At 38.8% G+C, this 27908-nt stretch overlaps 1 pseudogene; it reads left to right on the top strand.

Moving 5' to 3' along the window:
- Positions 1–138: 138 nt before the first annotated feature.
- LOC118533815 (MICOS complex subunit MIC10 pseudogene) lies at positions 139–27908 on the top strand (annotated as a pseudogene).

Consider the following 27908-nt stretch of genomic DNA (forward strand, 5'->3'; position numbering starts at 1 on the left):
CCCCCTGCTTGTGTTCCCTCTCTTGCTGTCTCTCTCTGTCAAATAAATAAATAAAATCCTAAAAAAAAAAAATGTGGTTCAGTAAGGAGGAGATTGAAAAGCAGCAGTGATGGAGAAAACACTGGACAGAGGGGAGTCATGGGGGCCAAAGGAGGAAGAACATTTGATGGAGTGATCTACAGCATCAACGAGACAAAAACTAAGAAATGCCCTTTGGATGTAGCAAGCAATAAGACATTCGTGATTTAGATCTAGAACCAACCTTGTGGAAGTTATTTAAAATTTTTGTGCCTAGGGTTTCTCTTCAGATAATACTAATATGTACATTAATGAATTGTTATAAAGATTACATAAAGTACTTAGAACAGTTCTGCCACATAATATGGGCTCAGTCAATATATGTTTTTGTTGTTGCTGTTGTGTGTCTACTACAATGTACTAGATGCTAACTAAACAAACACACTTTCTTAATTTATTAGTGACAACATTCCTAAGTAGTGGGTGTTATTATTTCCTATTTTACAGGTGAAGAATGTGAAATCAGGGGTTAAATAATTTTCTCAAGGACAAACTGATAGATCATTTCCAGAGACAGCCACAACTATCCCTCCCATTCCACATGTCCGTTTTCACTGTGACTTTACCACTCCTTCAATCAAGAAATTGAGTCTATTTCCCGTCCCCCTTGAATTGGGTTAGCCCTGTGACTTGCTTTAACCAAAAGAATATGTGAAAGTGATATTCTGGTGTCAGAATGGTGGCTCGCAAGGATGTGGAAAAAAGGGAATCCTTGTGCACCACTGGTAGGAATATAAATTGATGCAGCCACTATGGAAAACAAAATGGAGATTCCTCAAAAAATTAAAATTGAAGGGGCATCTAGGTGGCTCAGTCAGTTAAGCGTTCGACTCTTGGTTTCGGCTCAGGTTGTGATCTCATGGATCAGGAGATCTGCGCTCAGTGGGGAGTCTGCTTGAAGACTCTCTCCCTCTGCCCCTCCCCCCACTCTCTCTCTCCCTCTCTCTTTCTTTCTAAAATTAATAAATAAATCTTGGGGCACCTGGGTGGTACAGTTGGTTAAGCATATGACTATTTCGGCTCAGGTCTGATCTCAGGATTTTGAGATTGAGCCCTGCCTCTGGCTCTACACTCAGCGTGGAGTCTGCTTGAGATTCTCTCTCCCTCGGGGCACCTGGGTGGCTCAGTCGGTTGAGCGACTGCCTTCGGCTCAGGTCATGATCCTGGAGTCCCAGGATCGAGTCCCATATCAGGCTCCCTGCTCTGCTGGGAGTCTGCTTCTCCCTCTGACCCTCCCCCTTCTCATGCTCTCTCTCTCTCTCTCTCTAATAAATAAAATAAAATATTAAAAAAAAAAAAGAGATTCTCTCTCCCTCTCTCTCTCTGCCCCTCCTGCTCATGCTCTCTCTCTCTCTCTAAAATTAAAAAATATATATATTTATAAATAAATAAATAATAAATAAATAAAATATTTAAAAAAATTAAAGTTGAACAACCATATGATCCGGCATCCAGCAATTCCACTTCTGGGTATTATATGCAAAGGAAATGAAATCACTACCTTAAAAAGACATTTGCACCCCATGTTCATTGCAGCATTATTCACAACAGCCAAGACACGGAAACAACCTAAGTGTCCATAGATGGACAAATAAATAAAGAAAATGCGACACACACACACACACACGCACACAGGAATATTATTCAGTTTTAAAAAAGGAAGAAATCCAGCTATTTCTAGCAATATGGATAAACCTGGAAGGAATTATGCTAAGTGAAATAAGCCAGACTGAGAAAGACAAATACTACATGGTGTCATTTGCATGTGGAATCTAAAAAACAAAACCAAACAAACAAACAAAAAATACTGATCTCATAGAAACAGAGTAGAAAGATGGGTTGGGGTTGGTGAAATGGTGAGATGTAGGTCAAAGGTATAAACTCTCAGTTATAAGGCTCTAACATACAGGATAGTGATTATAGTTAATAATATGGGATCGTGTACTTGAAATTTGATGAAAGTGGATCTTAAATGTTCTGACCACAAAAAAAAAAAAAAAAGTTTTTAAAAGAGTTAAAAATTTACAAGGTGATGGATGTGTTAATTAACTTGATCTCGGTAATCACTCCACAGTGTATATGTATACCAAATTATCATGCTTTACATTTTAAACATATACAATTTTATTTGTCAATTATTCTTCAATAAAGCTGGGGGGAAATAATTTTTTAAAAAATCCTGTAAGTCTTTCATGCGGCTCTTAGACCATATCCTTACTCCTGCATCCAAGACTCAGATTCTGTTCTTGGGAAATAGTTCGGACTTCCTAATGGCAGAACTTCCTATTCATTGGCCTTTGTTTTATTCCGTTCCTTGCCAGATAGTTGCCGCTAACAAAAGAAGGTAAGATTCAACCGGCATTTGTTTTTGGTGAGCCCATGCTATTTCCCAGTGATTACTGCTCCTGTGAAACCCTCCCAGACCTCCTGTTTAATTAATCCTGATAGGAATTCATCCTCACACTTGCTTTAGAGCCTGCACTATAATTCACCTGGACCACGAGACGAGAAGTGAGTTCATGTTCTGTGACGAGCATTCTCTCATCTTGGGCATCAATCTCCTTTTAAATCTGTGAGCCCTGTTAGGAGTGAATTTTTCCTGAGAGATGAAATTAAAGCAGATTTTGGATTGGGCGGCCAAACTTTGCCCATGCGTCCGTTATCATTATACCAAATAGCAGGTTGGTCTGGGATGTTCAAAATATTTATTCTTCCTTCCTGAGCTGTGCAGTTCCTTCCCAGTTTTATGATTGCCGGTTACAAAGTTATAAATCCAATTTCTTTGACTTTAAAGAAAGTAGAGATTTATTGGCTTTAGTATTTAAAAGATACACCATAAAAGGAGTATATTAAAAGGAACAGAAGGCAATGTTCTGGGTCAGAGGGCCTGGCACTCCTCTGCTGTCTCTTTTTAGTAGACACTCGTGGTTCTACATTTGTTCATCTTGTCTGAATGAGGACAGGGGAGAGAGCAGAGGTCAGATTTCTGCTGACCGACAAAAATCTATACCTAAGTACCTTCTGCCACCAAGTAATTTTTTTGTAATTCTTTTTGCATCCCTGGAGCTGCCTTTCAAAGTGGCTGATGTCCCTCACCCTGGACAGGTCTGGGAAACTGCTGGAGTCACTCTGGATGCTGGAAAGAGAGAAGAGGATGATGAAGTCCAAAACTGGCTAGACTGTTGGGGGTGGTCGTGAAATATCCAACTAGATATAGAGGTGTCAGAAGAAAAGACTCCAAATAGCCAATACCTTTCCTCGTCTTCCACATTAAACTTCCTTTCATCCTCAGTGTTAAAAATAGGTTGACCACACTCGAGTGCCTGCTTATTAAGAAAAGGGGTCAACGTGCCTATTTATGGGCAAGAATGTAAGCATTAAGCACATAAGGAAGAGTTTCAAGAATCCCTTTCTTGATCTTTTGCTTAGCAATAAATGGCTTGGACAAAAATCTCTAGTTATACAAAGAGAGACAGAGAAGGTAGGAGGAGGGAGAGAGGGAGAGAATCCATTTCATTGTCTCTCTAGCCTTATTCAGAAGACCGTAAGACTGTACACTTTTCTCAGCCCTCACTCTATCCAAAGAACCAAGCTTCAGGTTGTCTGCTGAAAAGTTCAGTATTTAATCACACTTAATCAACCAATCAATCATATGTCTACTGAGTGCTCACTAAATGCAAGGGGTTTTGGAGAGAACTTCTGGGTTGAATATTAAATTTCCATACTTAAGTTTTCTCCTTGTATCTTTTTTTTTTATTTTGCATAAAGAGTTTCCACTAATCATTCGGCTCAGGTCATGATCTTAGGGTCAGTGAGATCGAGCTCCACATCAGGCTCCACGCTCAGCCTGGAGTCAGCTTGAGATTCTCTCTCTCTCCCTCTGCCCCTCCCCAGCTCTCTCTCACTCTTAAATAAATAAAAAATAAATAAATAAATAAATAAATAAATAAATAAATAATAAATCTTTAAGAGTTTCCACTAACCAGACGTAAGGTTTCCTCCTATTCAATAACTGCAAAATAATTACTGTTCTCTACCACACAAATACTTTTTCTCTGCTCATACGAGGGCAGTACTTGATTGTTTCTCTATTATCTCATTTCTCTCATTTTCATAGGGGTCTCTAAAATATGTGCTGTGTGTGTGTGTGTTAAATAACCTCTGCTTTCTTGTTTGAAAAAGAGGAACTCTTTTCAGGGTTTGGCCAGTAGAGGAAGTAATAGACTCTGTTGCAGTACAAAGCAGCTTCCCTAAATACATATGGATGTAGCAAATAAGCTATTTTTCCCCCTTTTTGAACCATGTTATTCCCTATGGAAGAGTATGTGTTTCTGAAAAAGGTTAGAATTCTTCAGGTTCGTCAGGGCACAAGAGTAAGCCAGGGTGAGGGCTATTTCACATTTCTCGAAGGGCCTTTTGAGATCAGACATCTTCTGTGTGAATGCAGTGTATTGAAAGAAAGGGGAACTCATCAAGTTCAGATAATGAAGGTTTCACGCAAAATCTGAACTTTAATGAACTGTAGATGACTGCCTGACTTTAATGGTTTAATTAGAAGAGGTGTACCTTTTAATCTATAACTTTAACTCTCATTGATTAAAATAAAAGCACATGCCTTAATTTTCTTTGAGATCTAAAAAAAGGGGTCATTATATATTGGTTGTCCTATTTGAAATCATTCTATTTTAAGCAACATAATGTTATTTGTGAACTACTTTAAGGATACTGACTCAGTAAAATGGCAAGAGGTAGTCTTGTTCATTTTTTGTTTTAAAATGGCGTAGGATATTAAAAGATATATTCAAAGCTTGTTTTGTGAGTTGTTTTTTTGTTAGCTTTTTACTATGCCATTTTGGAGAAAAATGTCTTGCATATATTATTGAAGAAAGAAAAAGTAGACAAGTTTTTTTAAGTGTTTTTTTCTCCCTCAATTACGTTCCTATTTTCCTTTGATTTCCAGTAGTTTTTAGGCTCAATTGGGGGTGAAACTCACTTAAAGCGAAGTGAATCTATTCTATGGATGCAAGTTAAAATGCAAAAGATGGCTGTTGCCTTTGAATACAGACCTCCAGAGATAGAGTTGGGGGGGGGGTATTTGGGCTGGATAGGCCTAGTACCTGGGTGTTCTCAAGACATGGCAGTTGGGTGCCCCAAAGCGAGTTATCTAAGAGAGACAGGGCCCAAGATATAAGCCACAGCCTTTCATAACCTCATTTTTGAGGTGATGTACAATCACTTCTCTCATATTCTCTTAGTTACACAAGCTAAACCCTGGTACTGAGTGTGGGGGACCACACAAAGGTGTGAATCACAGGATGTGGGATCACTGGAGGCCATCTTGGAGGCTGGTTACCGCAGCAGGAAATTCTCCAAACACAGTAAGGGTGTGTAAAAGGAGCTTGATGATCAGAAAACATGAAAAATGTTCATCAGTGCTGGGCTTTCCAATCTTTTTCACATTGTGGCAGACATGGAAAATGATGCTATTTATTCAGTAAGCTCAGGTTAATGGATGAGTCTGTCTGTAGACAGACCAACCCTGTGACTTTGGCCAGCTCTGTCCTCTCCTTGTTACACTATGGACTGAAAAAATCAATATCTTTTCCACCTATAACCTGTTTATGTGCTAAAACATTTTTCTCCCTTCTTCCAGTCTTGCCTCCCACAATCCTTCCTCCTCAGAGCTGCTATAGTGATCTTTTAATTCATGAGTTAAATCACATCGATTCATTACTTAAACCTCAAATGGCTTCCAATTGCAGTGGAAATTAAAAATCCAGACTCCTTTGTTTGATCCACAGTGTCTAGCAGAACTGAGCAGAATTACCTCTACCTTTCTGACACCATCTTGTCTTAGTCTCCCCCCTTGCTTGGTCTGTGTCAGTCACATTGTTCTCTTTCTGTCCCCAAATACAATCGGTTTGTTCTTAGTTCAGTGATGTTTCACTTACTCTTTCCTCTCTCTTAGACATGTGTCCTCAGCTGGTTCCTTCCTTTTCTTAACATTGTAGCTTAAACATCACCTTCTTCGAGAGGCCTTCTGTGTTGAACCTATTTAAATGCCCTATTTCACACTAATCTATTTCCTTCTTATCACCTGTCACTATCAGAAACAATCTTGCTAGTTCTACCAAATCACAAATACTTATTGAACACCTACTATGCACCAGAAACTGTTCTAGATTCCAAGTATCTGTTTGCTTGTTTTTCCCCCTATTTCCAACCCTCATTACTCATGAGGTAGGGACCTTATCTGTCATCCCTGAGAATCCAGCATCCAAGACAGGGCCTGACTCTTATGAAGTATCCAGTGCATATCTGTTAAATGAAAAAGGGTAGATGATGACAGGCAGCGCTCAAATCCAGATGAGCCAGGGTACTCATGACGGCATGGGCCAACAGCTTGGAACACATAAGGACTAGTATCATATGTCAAAGAGTCACGCGGATCATGAAATCCGAATTCCAGGTGAGCAGTCTGGGTCTGGGTCTATGCAGGACAGGGAGTCAGACTATGAAGAACCAGAAGAAAGATGAGAGGAACTGGTTCATGGAAACAAAGTGAAGCTTCCCTCCATGGCCATCTCTTTCACTGTCAGTCTTGTCACTGCAGACCCAAGCGAGCAAAGTACAATGACAGGTATTGAATAGTGTCCCCCCAGTTCATGCCCAGATGGAACCTCAAGAGTGTGACCTTATTTGGATATAAGATCTTTGCAGATGTAATCAATTAAGGATCGAGAGATGAAATCACTGCATTTAGGGGGGACTCCTTCTAAGAAGAGGCGAGGACACAGAGAAGGCGACAGAGACAGAAATGGGAGTGAGGCAGCTACAGGCCAGGGAATGTCAAGGAATTGCCAGGAGCCTCCAGAAGCTAGGAAAGGGCAAGGGAAGATTCTCCCTAGAGCCTCCAGGCGGAGTATGGCCCTGCCAACACTTTGACTTTGGACTTCCTGCTTCCAAAATTGTGAGAGAATAAATTTCTGTTGTTTTAAGTCACCAAGGTTATGGCAATTGGTTACAGAAGCCCTGGGAAAATAATACAACAGCTGTGCTGGGTTGTTGTTTTTTTTTTTTTTCTGGGCATAAAGTATGCGTTCAATAATTCAGCCGGGCAAATTTGTAGCCAACAACTTGCCCAGTGTTCGGCATGATGATTTTAAAAATTCTTGTTGAAATAAATGTTTGATGACTGGGTGACCTGGTATCATTTCAAAAAACCCCTAGGTGAAATATATCAAAACCTTTCAACGATTCTGTCTGTGAATATGAAGAGTCAAAAGCACCCTGAGGATCCTGACCTTTTCCTGCTGGCTGAAATAAAAATGCATTACCTTTATCCATATAATTATACAAGACCTGAGGTCAAAACAGATAAGAAAACAGAAGGGTTTGGAAACATGTCTGTAATTTTTATGCCAAGTTTGAAGTATTCTACCCTGAATCTGTATCCAAGATTTAGTTCTTTACTACCTGTGCTGCTTTCTTGTGTAACAAGTGGAGCCTTGCACCAACAGCAGAACTACCTGGACTATGTCAGATCACTTTAGGCTGATGAATTGAGCACCATCTGGATAATTATGACCGTGTCAGTCACTGTGAGCTTTGAAAATGTATAAGATCAGCTCTTACCTTGTGGGACCTCCCAATTCTGGAGAAGGAACAGACAGTGGTACCTAGTTAAAACACAGAACCATGCTAAAGTTGTTTTATATATGTATATATATATATATACATATATATATATAAATATATGTATATTTTATATATATAATTACAAAACAATGCAGAGGGATGGAGAGAATAATTCTATCAGGAAGCATTTGTCTAATACCTGGTTGTGTGGCCATAAGTAAATGACGTTCTGGATATCGGTATCCCATTGCCAAAATGAACATGTTTGACAAGACCAGGTCCTTTTAGGCACTGACAGTATAACCTTGACCTTGGATTATCTGTTTCATGTATGTTGGTTTCATCTCCCCTGTTGGACTGTGATGGGGTGGGAATCCTGTCTCAGGCATCCCTCTGTCCCAGTGCCTGGGGCACTGCCTGGCCCACAGCAGGCACCCATTAAATGCATGCTAATTGGTTGAGGACTGAAATCCATCTTTCTCTCCTATTCTAATATCTCAGAATCAGGTAGAATTTCTTATCCTGAATTGAAAGATTGCAAACAACTGAATTTATTTTTTAAAAGATTTTATTTATTTATATGTCAGAGAGAGAGAACGAGAGAGACAGAGAGCACAAGCAGGGGGAGCGGCAGGCAGGGGGAGAGGGAGAAGCAGGCTTCCCGCTGAGCAGGGAGCCTGATGCGGGACTCGATCCCAGGACCCTGAGATCATGACCTGAGCCGAAGGCAGACGCTTAACCGACTGAGCCACCCAGGCATCCCCAAACTACTGAATTTAAAGACAAAAATAAATGCCCGCAGGGAGCTACTCCTGGCCTAGCACTTGACCCTCATGAATCCTTACAAAGGCCTTGAGGGGGGCTCTGTGAATCAGTTTTACTTTGATAGTAATGTGTCAGAAAGTTCCCTTTTCTGAACTGATGTAAGCTCCTCACCCTCCATGATCTTCTCTGACTCAACACCTCGGACAATGACCACCACATATGTGCCTGTATTTGTGAATGTGTCTTGAGGTGTGAGTGTTTATAGGTGACTAGAGAGAGAGAGAGAAGTGTGTGTGTGTGTGTGTGTGCACGTGCGTGTATACATGCAGACACATATACACAAAACTCTAGAGTAAATGTGACATTTAGTAGCATGTGCATACAAGATGTATGAGAGAGACTCAGAGTGTGCACTTGTGTGTGTTGATTAGTTCAGTGAGAGCAAGGGAGCTCTTTATGCCCTGCAAAATTCCCTTGCCCCACCTCAAACCAGAAGCCTTCCTCCAAGTTAGCTGAGTTTAACCCAAAGAACAAGCTCCGTAGAGATGGGGGCTCGTGCCTCTAGTTAGTCTTTGGGCCTCCATTCCCTATTCTTTGGGGGTAGGAGTCTCTTCACTGTGAAGCTTTAGATAAAGATGACCATAGAAAAGCGGCCACTCTCAGGGGTGTGGTTTTTGGGTTTTTTTAGAGTATTAAAAAATAGTAAGCGAGCAACCTTGACTTTCTCTACTGAATAGATAATGTTCTGTCTGTTAGAAGGACTGTCGTCTGGAAACTTCTTTTTTTCTGCAGACATTTGTTTTCAGTTTATGACCTGCTCTGCTCCCAGAGGGGCAAGAGCATAAATCATCCGGTTTTCAAAAGAAAGAACCATGAAATAAAAACAAAGGCCCAAAAAACTGACTTTTTCCTCCCAGTTTAAACCAGTCTTGTCTGAGTGAATATGTATGAGTTAAGGCCCAACAGGGTTAACGTGTAAGCAGGTCCAAGTCCGGGCCTCCAGAGACTATCCCACGAGTGTTAATATTAATCTGGGATTTTCAGGGAACACAAAACAGCCTTCTGTCACACCACTTATGCTGTTTCTGGGTCAGGATGACTCCTGAGGCAAAAAGAACTCTGTACTGGGCAAGCTTAAAGTTTCTCTTCGTGTCCACCAACACCCCTCCCCTGCCCCATCATTTCCTGTTCTATTACAAAGCTAATGGCCAACAGAGAGCAGACCCATTTGTGGAGCTGTGGCTGTTCTAAGCACTTTCCAAGCATTGACTCATTGAATCCTCAAAATAATGCTATCAGATGGGTGCTATTATTATCTCCATCTTATAAGTAAGGAACCTAAAGCCTGGATAGATTCAGTCACTTGCCCAAGGTGACACAGCCAGTAAGTAGGAAACCTGGAGTTCAAATCCAACCAGTCTGTCTGGAGACTGCTTTTTTAGCTGCAACCCCACACTGTCTGACTAACCAGGCCCCTGTTACAGCCAGCTCCTAGACATGGCCTTATAATGTTAACATTAAATAAAATCACAATTTAAAATAGAACAGAACTTTGGCAACTATGTATTTAGATATTGATTGATTTCTAGGATGATAACAAGGCAAATATAAGGATGGGAAACACTGGGAATGTGTTGTAGAAACCCATGGCTAAGATAAAATAATATACTGATGAGAGTAAGGAAGCTGTAGTGCTTTCTCTGCCTCTACTCTTGTATACTATCAACCTGGTATCTCTGGATACAGTGCTCCCCCATCTGTCTATATTATGCCCTTAGTGATGTTGAATCCTGGGAACTGAAATCCCTAAAAGCGTCCAGAAAGAGATCTACTAATGAGGACGCTGTTGCGTGTGGCTGGAGTAGGGAGAGATCCAAGGAGAATGGTTCTTCTGCAACCTTTGGTAGGTGAATTCCCTGGACCTCTTGGATTCTCCTCACTCAAGGCCCTCTCTACACTCTGGCGATTGGCTTTACTTGGGATCTACTAGATTTTTGAACAGTATTCCTACGTAACTTTCTGTATTTTCAGGGTATGTCACTGGGAAGGAAGGGAACACAAGTCAGGGTTGTCTTGCTAAGCTCCTCCTGAGCCTTTGAGTTGTCTGTTCTAAGACAGATTTACATACATATCTTAGAAATAAAGTGGAATCATGAAACCAGAAGCTTTGGTATAATATCCTGTGGCATGCTGCTTTATACAATGATGCATCCTTGAACATATCATTGTATTTCCTATACTCTGACTCTATTAAACATTTAATTCCATTCAGAATTCCAAATCAGAGTCCTCTCCCAAATTTATCAACTATCTGACATACACTTGATTATTTCTCCCACTGAATTAATTATCTGTTATTACATAACAAATTACCCTAAAACTTAGGAACTTAAAGCAACAAACATTCATTTTCTGACAGTCTCTGTAGGTTAGGAATCCAGGTGCAACTTAGCTAGCTCAAGGTTTCTTATGAGGTTGTAGTCAAGCTGCAGGTCATGGCTATGGTATCATTTGAAGACCTGGTGTGGGAGAATCCCTTTCCAAGCTCACGCATGTGGTTGTTTGCATTCTTCAGTTCCTTGCAGGCTGTTGAACTGAGGGCCTGAGTTTCTTGCTAACTAGTGGCTAGAAACCTCCTTCAGTTCTTTGACGTGTGGGCCTCTCCATTGGGCAGCTCACAATATGGCAGCTGGCTTTCCTCAGAGTGAGTAAGAGAGAATGCCTAAGATGAAATCTGCAGGGGCGCCTGGGTGGCTCAGTCAGTTAAGCGTCTGCCTTGGGCTCAGGTCGTGATCCCGGGGTCCTGGGATCGAGCCCCGTGTCGGGCTCCCTGCTCAGTGGGGAGTCTGCTTCTCCCTCTCCCTCTCCCTCTTGTGCTCTCTCTCTCAAATAAATAAATAAAATCTTTAAAAAAAATGAAATCTGCAATCTTTTTGTAACCTAATCTTAGAAGTGACATCCCATCACCTCTGCTGTATTTTATTTGCTAGAAGTGAATCACTAAATCTAACCCATAATCAAAGGGAGGGATTTCCACAAAGGTATGAATACCAAGAGGTGGGGATCACTGGGGTCCATCTTAGAGGCTACCCACCACACCCCTTAGAGCAGCGTCATTCCAACTGGGAATGATTTATATTCAATCATTTGCAGTCTAGTACTTCCCAAATTCTCCACCTTTCAAGTCTTATCCTATAGTCCAAAAAAGACGGTTCATGCAGCCATCCTAACACTGTACAAAGTGCACCTACCTCTGCCACTGGTATCGTCCCTGGGATTTCCAGGGAGGGCTTATGTTCTGATGTTATGTTCCATCCTGAATCCCACTGCCTCGTCACAGCCTGCCTTGAAAAGTTTTCTTTGTTTCTGGGTCTGTGTTCCTCTTCCTTCATACCCACAAAGTACCACAAACATTTGGTTATTTTAGATAACAGATTTCTACTGAAGGTTTAGAGATATTAGAAGGTAATTCTAGTCAGTAAAGGAAATACCCTCAAATTTGATAGCAGACATCATTGTTCCTAGAAATATATTAGCCGTTCTCCATTCTTAAACATTTCTCACTGACTGGAACACTCTGAACTGGCTTAACCTCCTGACATGTTGCTGGGGCTACACCCCTCCTGCTCTGTCATACATCTCGTGCTTCTTTGTAATCTTCTAAAGACTCAAAATTTCTTCTTCGTTTGTTTGCTTTGGGACCTTTGTGCTAGGTTGGGACCATCCTAATCCATGTCTGAGATTTAAGTAATGTTGACTTTTGAACAGGAAGGGGTTGAAGCATTTATCTGTCTTTTGGGGCAGCTTTATGGCTCCTATGTGAAAATCTCCACTTTCTACTCAAAGACCAGATATGTCTACATACTTAGAGACACTTAGAAAAGGCAGCCTTGGCAAATACACAAAAGTCCCTATTGTCTCTTTTCCCTAGCGTGGCAAGTGCTTACTCTTCTAATATTTACAAAATCAAGTAAGGGCATTCTAGCAGTAGGTCAAGAAAATCTGTTTCAATGTGCATCTCTGTGTCCATTTATACAAAGAAGAATTTGGCAGCTTCTATTACTAAAATATTTTTAAAGATCCGCTCTTCCAGGCACCTTGTTATAAGAATATGATCTCATTTTAGAAAAAAAAAAAAACAACTCTACACCATATAAATATATATAAGAGCAAACTTGGAAGAAAAACACAACCAACTGTTAGAGTAGTTACAGCTGAGGAGCGAAGTTATTTTGGAGGAGTTCTGTGAGAGGGGACTAGAAGGACAAAGCAGTGAGAGGGATTTTTTTTTCATGTAGTGCCTATGTCTGTATATTTTTAAAGACTCAAATGTATTCTTTTTGTTATTGTATTTAAAATTCAAGAATAAAGTATCCTGGCATTAAACAAAAAGAAAAGTCTGTAGATAAAGAACCTAAGGCCAACTTCATAATACCCTTCAGCAATGCTAAGTACCAGGAAATAATGGAACAATATATTACAATTTTGATGGGAAAAAAAGTGTATGAGAAGGATTTTTTGTCTTCAGCTATTTTCCCATTCCTCATGGCAACAGGAAGAAACCCTCAGATAGTCAAAAGTGCAGCAAGTATACCATGCTTATGTTCCTATGGAAAACAATTTGTGCATAATATATGTACTTCTATGTCTTATTCCAGCTAAACAGGTAAAGACTCAAAATAAAAAATCAAAGAATGTGTAATTTATAGTATAAAGTGACTGAAGAAGAATGTAAAGATCAATAAAAGAGAGAATTCATTAATCTATTCAGGAAATACTGATTAAATACCATTAAATACCAATTTTGTGTCAGGAACACTTCTAAGATCTTCAATGTATCATCAACAAATAAAACAAAGACTTCTGCTCCTCTGGAGCTTTTATTCTAATTACATAATATACTAGATGGCCCCATTATTTCTTTTTTAAAAAGGAGAGACGCCTGCCAAAGGTATCTAGAGTATGGGGAAGGGGGTAGCCAGGTTATAATTTCCACAATGACATTTTAGAGGTAGATGTAAAAATCTGGAATAAACCAATGAAAATAATATGGTACTATATTAGAAGAATAGTATGCCCTGAATAGTATGCAGAGTTTATTCTTAGAATACAAGTTTATTTAGGGGCGCATGGGTAGCTCAGTTGGTTAAGCCTCTGCCTTCAGCTCAGGTGGTGATCTCGGGGCCCTGGGATCCAGCCCTGCATTCAGCCCTACATAGAGCAATTCCCTGGGCTCGCTGCTCAGGGGGGAGAGGATTCTGCTTCTCCCTCTGCCCTCCCCACTGCTTGTGTGCATTTGCTTGCTCTTTCTCTCTCAAAAAAAATAAGTAAAATCTTTAAAAAAAAAGAATACAAGCTCATTTATAACTAGTAAATTTATTAATATTGCTCATCAGTAATAGGTTAAAGGAGAAAAGCAACATGATCATTCCCACAAATGCCCTAATATCATCCCATAAAATTTTGTATCTATTCCTGAGAAAAGTCTTGGAAAATAATTAAGGGAGAAATTTTCCTTAACATTACAATGAATATAAAAATCTAGAGGCAACATTCTGAATGCTGAAACAACAGAAATATTTCCTTTAAAATTCAGGAACAACAACAAAAATCCTTATGTCATTACTATTTAACAATACTTTATAAATCTGCAAAACAATAAAAGAGCTAAAGGGAAATACAGTATCACTATTAAAGTAAGGGAAAAATATTTTATAAATTACTGCTTTGTTCATTTAGAAGACTGGAGAGATTTTAACAAAAATTATTTGAACTAATTAGAGAAGTTAGGAAGATGTCCAGATGCAAACATACATATAAAATATTAAGGTGCTTCTTTTCAACAGCAATAATCCAGTCAAAATTATGATGGCGAAACTATTTTATTCTATGTCATCAAAAATAATTAAGCACATTTGCAAAAAACACTAATAAGAAATCTGGGAAGGGGTGCCCAGTTGGCTCAGTCAGTTAAGTGTCTGACTCTTAGGACGCCTGGGTGGCTCAGTGTGTTAAGTGACTGCCTTTGGCTCAGGCCATGATCCCAGGGTCCTAGGATCCCATTCTGTGTTGGGCTCCTTGCTCAGCGGGGAGCCTGCTTCTCGCTCTGCCTGCCGCTCCCCCTGCTTGTGCTCACTCTCTATTCCTCTCTCTCTCTGACAAATAAATAAAAATAAAATCTAAAAAAAAATAAGTGTCTAACTCTTGATCTCAGCTCATGTCTTAATCTCAGGGTTGTGAGTTCAAGCCCCTCTTTGGATGAAAGAAAGAAAGAAAGAAAGAAAGATAGAAGTGTGAAAAATAATTTAGAAAATTGTGTGTCATCTATATGGAGAAAATTAGAAAACAGACAAAGATATAAATGGAGAGATATACCATGTTCCTGAATGGGAATACTAAATATTATAAAGGTGATTATTTAATTATTCTGAAATAATTGAAAGGTTTAATGTGATTCCAATAAAAATCTTCTGAAAGAGTTCTTCTGATTTTTAGTTTTGAGTAATAAAAAAGTTTCAAAAAGATGAAATAAAACAAGATGGAAAGAGTAATGAAGAAAGATTTGTCTTATGAGATAATAAAGCCTACAATAAACTTTCAGTTATCAAGATGCTGTGTCTCTGGGGCAAGAATTGACAGTTTGATCAATGGAGCAATATACAGATTCTAGAAACCAACACTCTTCTATGTAAGAATTTAAAATATACTTAAATGCCCATCGTAAATCAGTATGCAAAGGGAGGAGTATTCAGTAAATGATGCTGGAACAACTGGTTAGGTATTTGGCAAAAAATAAAGCTAGATTGAAATGACTTAGTATTGTGCTTAAAAGTAATAAAAAATAAAACTAAAAAAAGTAAACCAAACTAAACTAGAATAAACAATAAGTGAGTATTTTATAGACTCCAGGAAGGGGAAATATTTTCCAAGAATGAAAGACATAGAAGAAATCACAAGGCAGAAAAACAACAGATTTAATTACTTAAAAAGCTAAAATGTGTTTCTTATAAATTACCATAAAATAAAATTAAAAGAGGGCACCTGGGTGGCTCGGTTGGTTGGGCATCTGCCTTTTGCTCAGGTCATGATCCCAGGGTGCTGGGATCAAGTCCCACATCAGGCTCCTTGCTCAGTGGGGAGCCTGCTCCTCTCCCTCCCTCTGCTGTTCCTCCTGCTTGTTCTCTCTCTCTTTCTCTCTCAAATAAATAAAATAAAAATAAATTTTAAAAAAATTAAAAATTAAAGTTAAAAGAAATTTGACAACTTGGAAAATTATTTATAGACAAAGTCTTAGTCTTAAAATACTTTTAAAAATTTCTGTCAAATCAAGTGGAAAGGAAAGACCAAAAGTGACAAAGACAAGAAAGGAACAGAGAAAAATCTCAGAAAAGACAGAACAAGTAATAAAATGGCACTAAATACATATCTACCAATAATTACTCTGAATGTAAATGACTAAATCCTCTAATCAAAACAGGGTCTCAGAATGGAAAACAAAACAAGACCCACCTGTATGTTGCCCACAAGAGACTCATTTTATTTTTTTAAAGATTTTATTTATTTGACAGAAAGAGAAACAGAGAGAGAGAGGGAACACAAGCAGGGGGAGTGGGAGAGGGAGAAGCAGGCTCCCTGTTGAGCAAGGAGCCCGATGGGATGCGATGCAGGGCTCCAACCCAGGACCCTGGGATCATGACCTGAGCTGAAGGCAGACGCATAACAACTGAGCCACCCAGGTGCCCCAAGAGACTCATTTTAAATGTAAAGCTACCGGCAGACTGAAAGTGAGGGGGTGGAGAAATATTTATCATGCAAATGGAAATTAAAAGAAAGCTGGAATAGCAATACTTATAACAGACAAGCTAGACTTTAAACCAAAGATTGTGACAAGACATGAAGAAGGGCAAAATATCATAACAAAGGGGACAATCCAACAAGAAGATCTAATTGTAAATATTTATGCAACCAACATGGGAGCACCAAAATATATAAAACATTTAATAACAAACATAAAGGAACTCATTGATAATAATACAATAATAGGGACTCTAATACCCCACTTACATCAATGGGCAGACCATCTAAACAGAAAATCAACAAGGAAACAATAGCTTTGAATGACACACTCGGAACAGATGGACTAAACAAATGTATACAGAACATTCCATCTTAAAACAGCAGAATACCCATACTTTTCAAGTGAACATGGGACATTCTTCGGAACAGATCACATACTAGGTTGCAAATCAGGCCTCAACAATTATAAAAAGATAGAGATCATACCATGCATCTTTTCTGACCACAACACTAAAACTTGAAGTTAACGACAAGGAAAAATTTGGAAAGACCACAAATACATGTGAGGTTAAACAACATGCTTCTAAACAATGAATGGGTCAACCAGGAAATCAAGAAAGAGATTAAAAACTACATGCAAACAAATGAAAATGAAAACACAATGATCCAAAACATTTGGGATACAGCAAAGGCAGTCCTAAGAGGGCAAAATATAGCAATCTAGGCCTACTGTAAGAAGCAAGAAAAATCTCAAATAAACAACCTAAACGTACACCTAAAGGAGCTGAGAAAAGAACAACAAACAAAGTTTAAAGCCAGCAGAAGGAAGGAAATAATAAAGATTAGAGGAGAAATAAATGATGTAGAAACTAAAAAAACAATAGATCAATGAATCCAGGAGCTGGTTCTTTGAAAAAAATCAGTAAAATTGATAAACCTCTAGCCAGACTTGTCAAAAAGAAAGGAGAAAGGGCCCAAATAAATAAAATCACAAATAAGGGAGGGGAAATAACCAACACCATAGGAATACAAACAATTAGAAGAGAATATTATGAAAAACTACATGCCAACAAATTGGACAACCTGGAAGAAATGGAAAAATTCCTAGAAACATAAACAACTAAAAATGAAAAAGGAAGAAATAGAAAACTTGAACAGACTGATAACCAGCAAAGAAACTGAATCACTAATCAAAAACCTCCCGAAATTCTAAAGTCCAGGGCCAGATTGCTTCATAGGTAAATACTACCAAACATTTAAGGAACAGTTAATAACCTATTCTTCTCAAACTATTCCAAAAAATAGAAAAGGAAGGAAAAGTTCCAAATTTGTCTTTTGAGGCCAGCATTACCCTGATACCAAAACCAGACAAAGACTCCACTGAAGAAGAGAACTATAGGCCACTATCCCTGATGAACACGGATGCAAAAATTCTCAAAATACTAGCAAACCGAATCCAAGAGTACATTAAAATATTCACCATGATCAAGTGGGCTTTATTCCTGGGCTGCAAGGATGGTTCAATATTCGCAAATCAATCATTGTGATAGACCAGATTAATAAAAAAAAAGATAAGAACCACATGATCCTTTCAATAGATATGGAAAAAGCATTTGACAAAGTACAAGATCCATTCATGATAAAAATCCTCAACAAAGTAGGTTTAGAAGGAACATGCCTCAAAATAATGAAGGACAGGGGTGCCTGGGTGGCTCAATCGTTAAGCGTCTGCCTTCAGCTCAGGTCATGATCCCAGGGTCCTGGGATCGAGCCCCACGTCAGGCTCCTTGCTCCGCAGGGAGTCTGCTTCTCCCTCTCCCACTCCCCCTGCTTGTGTCCCCTCTCTTGCTGTGTCTCTCTCTGTCAAATAAATAAATAAAATCTTTAAAAAAAAAATAACGAAGGACATATATGAAAAACCCATAAATGAAAAACTCAGTGGGGAAAAACTGAGAACTTTTCCTCTATGGACAGGAACAGCACAGGGATGTCCACTCTCACCACAGTTATTTAACACAGTACTGGAAGTCCTAACCTCAGCAATCATACAACAAAAAGAAATAAAAGGCATCCAAATCAACAAGGAAGAAGTCAAACTTTCAGGATTTCCAGATGACCTGATACTCTACATAGAAAACCCAAAAGACTCCGCCAAAAAATTGCTAGAACTGATAAATGAATTCAGGAAAGTTGCAGGATACAAAATCAATGTACAGAAATCTGTTGCATTTCTATACATCAATAATGAAGCAGCAGAAAGAGAAATCAAGGAATTGATCCCATTCACAATTGCACCAAAAACCATAAGATACCTAGGAATAAACCTAACCAAAGAGGTAAAAGATCTGTACTCTGAAAACCATAAAACACTGATGAAACAAATTGAAAATAACACAAAGAAATGGAAAGACATTCAATGCTCATGGATTGGAAGAACAAATATTGTTAAAATGTCTATATTACCCAAATAATCAATACATTTAATGCAATCCCTATCAAAACACCAACAGCATTTTTTGAAAGAGCTAGAACAAACCTACCTAAAATGTGTATGGAACCACAAAAGATCCCGAATAGCCAAAGCAATCTTGAAAAAGAAAAGCAAAGCTGGAGGCATCACAATTCCAGACTTCAAGTTACATTACAAAGCTGTAGTTATCAACACAGTATGGTATTGGCACAGAAACAAGACACGTAGATCAATGGAACAGAATAGAAAACCCAGAAATAAACCCACAACTATATGGTCAACTAATCTTTCACAAAGCAGGAAAGAATATCTAATGGAAAAAAGACAGTGTCTTCAACAAATGGTGTTGGAAAACTGGACAGTGACATGCAGAAGAATGAAACTGGACCACTTTCTTACACCATACACAAAAATAAATTCAAAATGGAGGAAAGACCTAAATGTGAGACAGAAAACCATCAAGATCCTAGAGAACACAGGCAATAACCTCTCTGACATGGGCCAGAGCAACTTCTTACTAGATATGTCTCCAGTGGCAAGGGAAACAAAAGCAAAAATGAACTACTGGGACTTCATCAAAATAAAAACCTTTTGCACAACAAAGGAAACAATCAACAAAACTAAAAGGCAGGGGTGCCTGGGTGGCTCAGCCAGTTAAATGTCTGCCTTCGACTCAGGTCATGATCTCGGGGTCCTGGGATTCAGCCCCATGTCAGGCTCCCTGCTCAGGGGGGAGTCTGCTTCTCCGTCTCCCTCTGCCCCTCCCCACTGCTCATGATCTCTCTCTGGTGTGTGCCCTCTCTCTCAAGTAAATAAATAAGTTTTTAAAATCTTAAAAAAAAAAAAACAACTAAAAGGTAATCTATGGAATGGGAGAAGATATTTGCAAATGATATATTTGATAAAGGGTTATTATCCAAAATATTTAAAGAGCTTATAAAACTGAACACCCAAAAAACAAATAATCCAATTTAAAAATGGACATGAATAGACTTTTTTTTCAAAGAAGACATCCAGATGGTCCACAGACACATGAAAATATTCTCAACATCACTTATCATCAGGGAAATACAAATCAAACTATAATGACATATCACCCAACACCTGTCAGAATGGCTAACATTAACGCAAGAAACAACAGGGGATGGCGAGGATGCGGAGAAAGGGGAACCCTCTCACATTGTTGGTGGGAATGCAAACTGGAGCAGCCACTATGGAGGTTCCTCAAAAAGTTAAAAATAGAAGTATTTGGCTTCTCCACCAGCAGGCTCCGGCTTCCATCCTGGACGGTGCCCGGGGCTGCGCAGGACATCAAAGAAAAGAATAGCAGCAATTCTCTGAACAGAAAAGCGACCACTTTCTGGAAGTGTATATTTTTCTGGGGTCATTGTTACCCTTTTAGCATTTTGTTCTCTCATTCATCTATTCTCCTCTGGACAAAATGACAAGAGGGAAAAAAATCACCTCAAAAAAAAGAACAAGAGGCAGTACCGACTGCAAGGAACCTATAAATACGGACATTAGTAAGATGAAGGAACTGGAATTCAGAATGAAGATTATAAAGATACTAGCTGGGCTTGAAAAAAGCATGGAAGATACTAGAGAATCCTTTTCTGGAGAAATAAAAGAACTAAAATCTAACCAAGTCGAAATAAAAAAGGCTATTAATGAGGTGCAACAAAAAATGGAGGCTCTAACTGCCAGGATAAATGAGGCAGAAGAGAGAATTAGTGATATAGAAGACCAAATGATGTAGAATAAAGAAGCTGAGAAAAAGAGAGATAAACAACTACTGGATCACAAGGGCAGAATTCGAGAGATAAGTGATACCATAAGACGAAAAAATATTAGAATAATTGGGAAGAAGAAGAAAGAGAAGGGCAGAAGGTATATTGGAGCAAATTATAGCAGAGAACTTCCCTCATCTGGGGAAGGAAACAGGCATCAAAATCCAGGAGGCACAGAGAACCCCCCTCAAAATCAATAAAAATAGGTCAACACCCTGACATCTAATAGTAAAACTTACAAATCTCAGGGACAAAGAGAAAATCCTGAAAGCAGATCGGGACAAGAGGTCTGTAAACTACAACGGTAGAAACATGAGATTGGCAGCAGACCTATCCACAAAGACCTGGCAGGCCAGAAAGGACTGGCATGATATATTCAGAGCACTAAATGAGAAAAATATGTGGCCAAGAATACTATATCCAGCTAAGCTGTCATTGAAAATAGAAGGAGAGATAAAAAGCTTCCAGGACAAACAAAAACTAAAGGAATTTGCAAACACGAAACCAGCCCTACAAGAAATATTGAAAGGGGTCCTCTAAGCAAAGAGAGAGCCTAAAAGTAACATAGACCAGAAAGGAACACAGACAATATACAGTAACAGTCACCTTACAGGCAATTCAATGGCACTAAATTCCTATCTTTCAATAGTTACCCTGAATGTAAATGGGCTAAATGCCCCAATCAAAAGACACAGGCTATCAGATTGGATAAAAAAACAAGACCCATTGATATGCTGTCTGCAAGAGACTCATTTTAGACCCAAAGACACCCCCAGATTGAAAGTGAGGGGGTGGAAAACCATTTACCATGCTAATGGACATCAAAAGAAAGCTGGGGTGGCAATCCTTATATCAGACAAATTAGATTTTAAACCAAAGACTATAATAAGAGATGAGGAAGGACACTATATCCTACTTAAAGGGTCTATCCAACAAGAAGATCTAACAATGATAAATATCTATGCCCCTAACATGGGAGCAGCCAACTATATAAGCCAATTAATAACAAAATCGAAGAAACACATAGACAACAATACAATAATAGTAGGGGACTTTAACACCCGCCTCACTGAAATGGACAGATCATCTAAGCAAAAGATCAACAAGGAAATAAAGACTTTAAATGACACACTGGACCAAATGGAATTCACAGATATATTCAGAACATTCCATCCCAAAGCAACAGAATACACATTCTTCTCTAGTGTCCATGGAACATTCTCCAGAATCGATCACATCCTAGGTCACAAATCAGGTCTCAACCGGTACCAAAAGATTGGGATCATTCCCTGCATATTTTCAGACCACAGTGCTTTGAAACTAGAACTGAATCACAAGAGGAAAGTCAGAAAGAACTCAAATACATAGAGGCTAAAGAGCATCCTACTAAAGAATGAATGGGTCAACCAGGAAATTAAAGAAGAATTTTTAAAAATTCATGGAAACAAAAGAAAATGAAAACACAACTGTTCAAAATCTTTGGGATACAGCAAAGGCGGTCCTGAGAGGAAAGTATATAGCAATACAAGCCTTTCTCAAGAAATAAGAAAGGTCTCAAAGCAGCTTGGGACAAGAGGTCTGTAAACTCTTGTTTAGCCCATCCTGGGATGCAAGGTTGGTTCAACATCTGCAAATCAATCAATGTGATACAATACATTAATAAAAGAAAGAACAAGAACCATATGATCCTCTCAATAGATGCAGAAAAAGCATTGGACAAAATACAGCATCCTTTCTTGATTAAAACCCTTCAGAGTGTAGGGATAGAGATACTCCATATAATAATACACAACCTAACCCTACACCTAAAGGAGCTGGAGAAAGAACAGCAAATAAAGCCAAAACCCAGCAGGAGAAGAGAAATAATAAAGATCAGAGCAGAAATCAATGAAACAGAAACCAAAAGAAAAGTAGAACAGATCAACAAAACTAGGAGCTGGTTCTTTGAAAGAATTAATAAGATTGATAAACCCCTGCCCAGACTTACCAAAAAGAAAAGAGAAAGGACCCAAATAAACAAAATCATGAATGAAATAGGAGAGATCACAACCAACACCAAAGAAATACAACAATTATAAGAACATATCATGAGCAACTATATGCCAGCAAATTAGACAATCTGGAAGAAATAGATGCATTCCTAGAGACCTATAAACTACCAAAACTAAACCAGGAGGAAATAGAAAACCTGAACAGACCCATAACCAGTAAGGAAATTGAAGCAGTAATCAAAAATCTCCCCACAGGGCCAGATGCCTTCCCAGGGGAATTCTACCAAACATTTAAAGAAGAATTAATGCCTATTCTTCTGAAACTGTTCCAAAAACTAGAAATGGAAGGAAAACTTCCAAACTCATTTTATGAGGCTAGCATTACCTTGATCCACAACCAAAGACCCCATCAAAAAGGAGAATTACAGACCAATATCCCTGATGAACATGGATGCAAAAATTCTCACCAAAATACTAGTTAATAGGATCCAACAGTACATTAAAAGGATTATTCACCACGACCAAGTGAGATTTATTCCTGGGCTGCAAGGTTGGTTCAACATCCGCAAATCAATCAATGTGATACAATACATTAATAAAAGAAAGAACAAGAACCATATGATCCTCTCAATAGATGCAGAAAAAGCATTGGACAAAGTACAGCATCCTTTCTTGATTGAAACTCTTCTGAGTGTAGGGATAGAGATACTCCATATCATAAAAGCCATCTGTGAAAAACCCACAGCAAATATCATTCGCAATGGGGAAAAACTGAGAACTTTCCCCCTAAGGTCAGGAACATGGCAGGGTTGTCCACTATCGCCACTGCTTTTCAACATGGTACTAGAAGTCCTAGCCACAGCAATCAGACAACAAAAAGAAATAAAAGGCAACCAAATCGGCAAAGAAGAAGTCAAACTCTCACTGTTTGCAGATGATATGATACTTTATGTGGAAAACCCAAAAGACTCCACCCAAAACTGCTAGAACTCATACAGGAATTCGGTAAAGTGGCAGGATATAAAATCAGTGCACAGAAATCAGTGGCATTCCTATACAGCAACAACAAGACAGAAGAAAGAGAAATTAAGGAGTCAATCCCATTTATAATTGCACCCAAAACCATAAGATACCTAGGAATAAATCTAACCAAAGAGGCAAAGGATCTGTACTCAGAAAACTATAGAATACTCATGAAAGAAATTGAGGAAGACACAAAGAAATGGAAAAACGTTCCATGGATTGGAAGAACAAATATTGTGAAGATGTCAATGCTACCTAGAGCAATCTACACATTTAATGCAATCCCTATCAAAATACCATCAACTTTTTTCAAATAAATGGAACAAATAATCCTAAAATTTGTATGGAACCAGAAAAGACCCCGATTAACCAGAGGAATAATGAAAAAGAAAAGCAAAGCTGGTGGCATCACAATTCCAGACTTCAAGCTCTATTATAAAGCTGTAATCATCAAGACAGTATGGTCCTGGCACAAAAACAGACACATAGATCAATGGAACAGAATAGAGAGCCCAGAAATGGATCCTCAACTCTATGGTCAAGTAATCTTCGACAAAGCAGGAAAGAATGTTGAGTGGAAAAAAGACAGTCTCTTCAACAAATGGTGTTGGGAAAATTGGACAGCCACATGCAGAAGAATGAAACTGGACCATTTCCTTACACCACACACAAAAATAGACTCCAAATGGTTGAAAGACCTCAATGTGAGACAGGAGTCCATCAAAATCCTAAAGGAGAACACAGGCAGCAACCTCTTCGACCTCAGCCGCAGCAACTTCTTCCTAGAAACATTGCCAAAGGCAAGGGAAGCAAGGGCAAAAATGAACTATTGGGACTTCATCAAGATAAAAAGCTTTTGCACAGCAAAGGAAACAGTCAACAAAACCAAAAGACAACTGACAGAATGGGAGAAGATATTTGCAAATGACATATCAGATAAAGGGCTAGTATCCAAAATCTATAAAGAACTTATCAAACTCAACACCAAAGAACAAAGAATCCAATCAAGAAATGGGCAGAAGACATGAACAGACATTTCTGCAAAGAAGACAACCAAATGGCCAACAGACACATGAAAAAGTGTTCAACATCACTCCTCATCAGGGAAATCCAAATCAAAACCTCAATAAGATACCACCTCACACCAGTCAGAATGGCTAAAATTAACAAGTCAGGAAATGACAGATGTTGACAGGGATGTGGAGAAAGGGGAACCCTCCTACACTGTTGGTGGGAATGCAAACTGGTTCAGCCACTCTGGAAAACAGTATGGAGGTTCCTCAAAAAGTTGAAAATAGAGCTACCCTATGTTATATGCAAACAATGAATCATGGAACACTACATCAAAAACTAATGATGTAATGTATGGTGATTAACATAACACAATAAAAAAAAAAAAAAACCAAGGGAGCCAGCAGCATAGAGGGGGGAGGGGTGGGGAAGGAGAAGCTATGGATGGTGACAATAAATTCTTGTGAGAAGGGGAAAAAAAAAAGAAAAAAAAGAAAGTAGAGCTACCCTACAAACCAGCAATTGCACTACTGGGTATTTACCCCAAAGATACAAATGTAGGGATCCGAAGGGGCACATGCACCCCAATGTTTATAGCAGCAATGTCCACAATAGCCAAACTATGGAAAGAGCCTAGATTTCCATCAACAGATGAATGGATAAAGAAGATGTGTTATATATATATACAATGGAATATTGTGCAGCCATCAAAAAAACCGAAATCTTGCCATTTGCTATGATGTGGATGGAACTAGAGGGTATTATGCTAAGCGAAATAAGTCAATCAGAGAAAGACAAGTATCATATGATCTCACTGATATGAGGAATTTGAGAAACAAGACAGAGGATCATAGGGGAAGGGAGGAAAAAATGAAACAAGATGAAACCAGAGAGGGAGACAAACCATAAGAGACTCTTAATCTCAAGAAACAAACTGAGGGTTGCTGGAGTGGAGGGGGGTGGGAGGGTGGGGTGGCTGGGTGATGGACATTGGGGAGGGTATGTGCTATGGGAAGCACTGTGAATTGTCTAAGACTGATGAATCACAGATCTGTGAAACAAATAATACATTATATGTTAAAAAAAAATAGTAGGAAGGGAAAAATGAAGGGGGGGAATCGGAGGGGTAGACGAACCATGAGAGACTATGGACTCTGACAAACAAACTGAGGGTTCTAGAGGGGAGGGGGTTGGGGAGATGGGTTAGCCTGGTGATGGGTATTAAGGAGGGCATGTATTGCATGGAGCACTGGGTGTTATATGCAAACAATGAATCATGGAACACTACTTCAAAAACTAATGATGACTAACATAACATAACATAATAAAATAAAATTTAAAAAAATAGAACTATTCTACAATCCAGCAATTACACTACTAGGTATTTACTCAAAGAACACAAAAATACTAATTCAAAGTATACTTGTTCCCCAATGTTTATAATAGCATTATCTATAATAGTCAAACTATGGAAAGAGCCCAAATGTTCATCGAGTGATGAATGGATATAGAAGATGTGGTATATATACATAATGAAATATTACTCAGCAGTCAGAAAGAATGAAATCTTGCGATTTGAAATGACATGGATGGAAGTAGAGGGTATTATGCTAAATGAAATAAGTCAGTCAGAGAAAGACAAATGCCATATGATTTCACTCATATGTGGGATTTAAAAAACAAAATAGATGATCAAGGGGGAAAAAAGAGAGAGAGGCAAACAAGGAAACAGACTCTTAATTGTAGAACAAACTGTTGGTCAGCAGAAGGGAGGTGAGTGGGGGGATGGGTGAAACAGGTGATGGGGATTAAGGAGTGCTCTTGTTGTAATGTGCACCGGGTATTCTATGGAAGTGTTGAATCACTATATTGTACACCTCAAACTAATATTACACTGTGTGCTAACTAAATGGAATTTAAATAAAAATTTGAAAAATAAGTAAATAAAATAAACTTACTGCCAACTCAAGAAGAAATACTGCTACCTCAAGAGATACTAATGAGTAAAAGACATGGACAGATAATTCACCAAAGAGGCATAAGCAGCAAAAAATGCGAAAAAAAATTTGATCTTTTAGTTATAAAAAAATATTGGTTAAAATAACAATGAAACAATGTTTTCCCCGATTCCAAATTTGAAGAAATTTTTAAAAAGCTATAATGCTCAGTGTTAGTGAGGGTTACACTAGCATTAAAATCCTGTCTGGAAAATAATTTGGAAAAAGTATACCAAAGTAGTTTATTAACATCCTCTGACTTAAGTAACCTTATTAATTGTAGTTCATGTTATTATTTTTTTTAAGATTACCAAGGTTTTTTTAAATATTTTATTTATTTATTTGACAGAGAGAGAGAGAACACACAAGCGGGGGTAGTGGGAGGGAGAGGGAGAAGCAGAAGCAGACTCCCCACTGAGCAGGGAGCCTGATGTGGGACTCGATCCCAGGACTCTGGGATCATGACCTGAGCCCAAGGCAGATGCTTAACCAACTGAGCCACCCAGGTGCCCCTGGAGTTTATGCTATTAAAATAGGTGTTCAGAGAAAGACAATTATCATATGATCTCACTGATAATGTGGAATTTGAAAAACAAGGCAGAGGATCATAGGGGAAAGGAGGAAAAAATGAAACAAGACTAAACCAGAGAGGGAGACAAACCATAAGAGACTCTTAATCTCAGGAAACAAACTGAGGGTTGCTGGAGTGGAGGGGGGTGGGAGGGTGGGGTGGCTGGGTGATGGACATTGGGAAGGGTATGTGCTATGGGGAGCACTGTGAATTGTGTAAGACTGATGAATCATAGATCTGTACCCCTGAAATAAATAATACATTATATGTTAATTTACAAAAATGAAAAAAAATAAAATAGGTGCTATTTAAAAGGTTTAATTATCTAACAATAGAAACGAATCATTAAATGTTGAAAGATTAATAATATTTCAGCAATTATAAATCATATTCTTCAAGAAAATAACATTTGAAAACATTCACAAGGCAAATAAAAAACTAGACTACAAAACTGTTTATATACCACGGCCATAAGTCTGCGTACATCTGTGCACACACACATACAAATAGCAACACGTGTGGGGAACATACCAGGTTCAGAGCTCAGCAGGAAGGGGGACCAGCACACGGCAGATGCAGTCGTGACGTAGGTACTGGTCTGGGATTACGACTTGTTTCCTCACTTAGCTTCTTTCTGTTTTCTCACTTAGCTAGAAAAATGTGGCCAATAGTCTTTGGTTCTGGCATGGGATTGGGAATGGCCTACTCCCAAGTGTCAGCATGATTTCCAGGCTCCATTATCTTCTACATGGAAAATTTGTCAGCGAGCAGGAACAGTGA

The sequence above is a fragment of the Halichoerus grypus genome, chromosome 11, assembly GCF_964656455.1.
Source record: "Halichoerus grypus chromosome 11, mHalGry1.hap1.1, whole genome shotgun sequence".
In the NCBI taxonomy this organism is placed as follows: Eukaryota; Metazoa; Chordata; class Mammalia; order Carnivora; family Phocidae; genus Halichoerus; species Halichoerus grypus.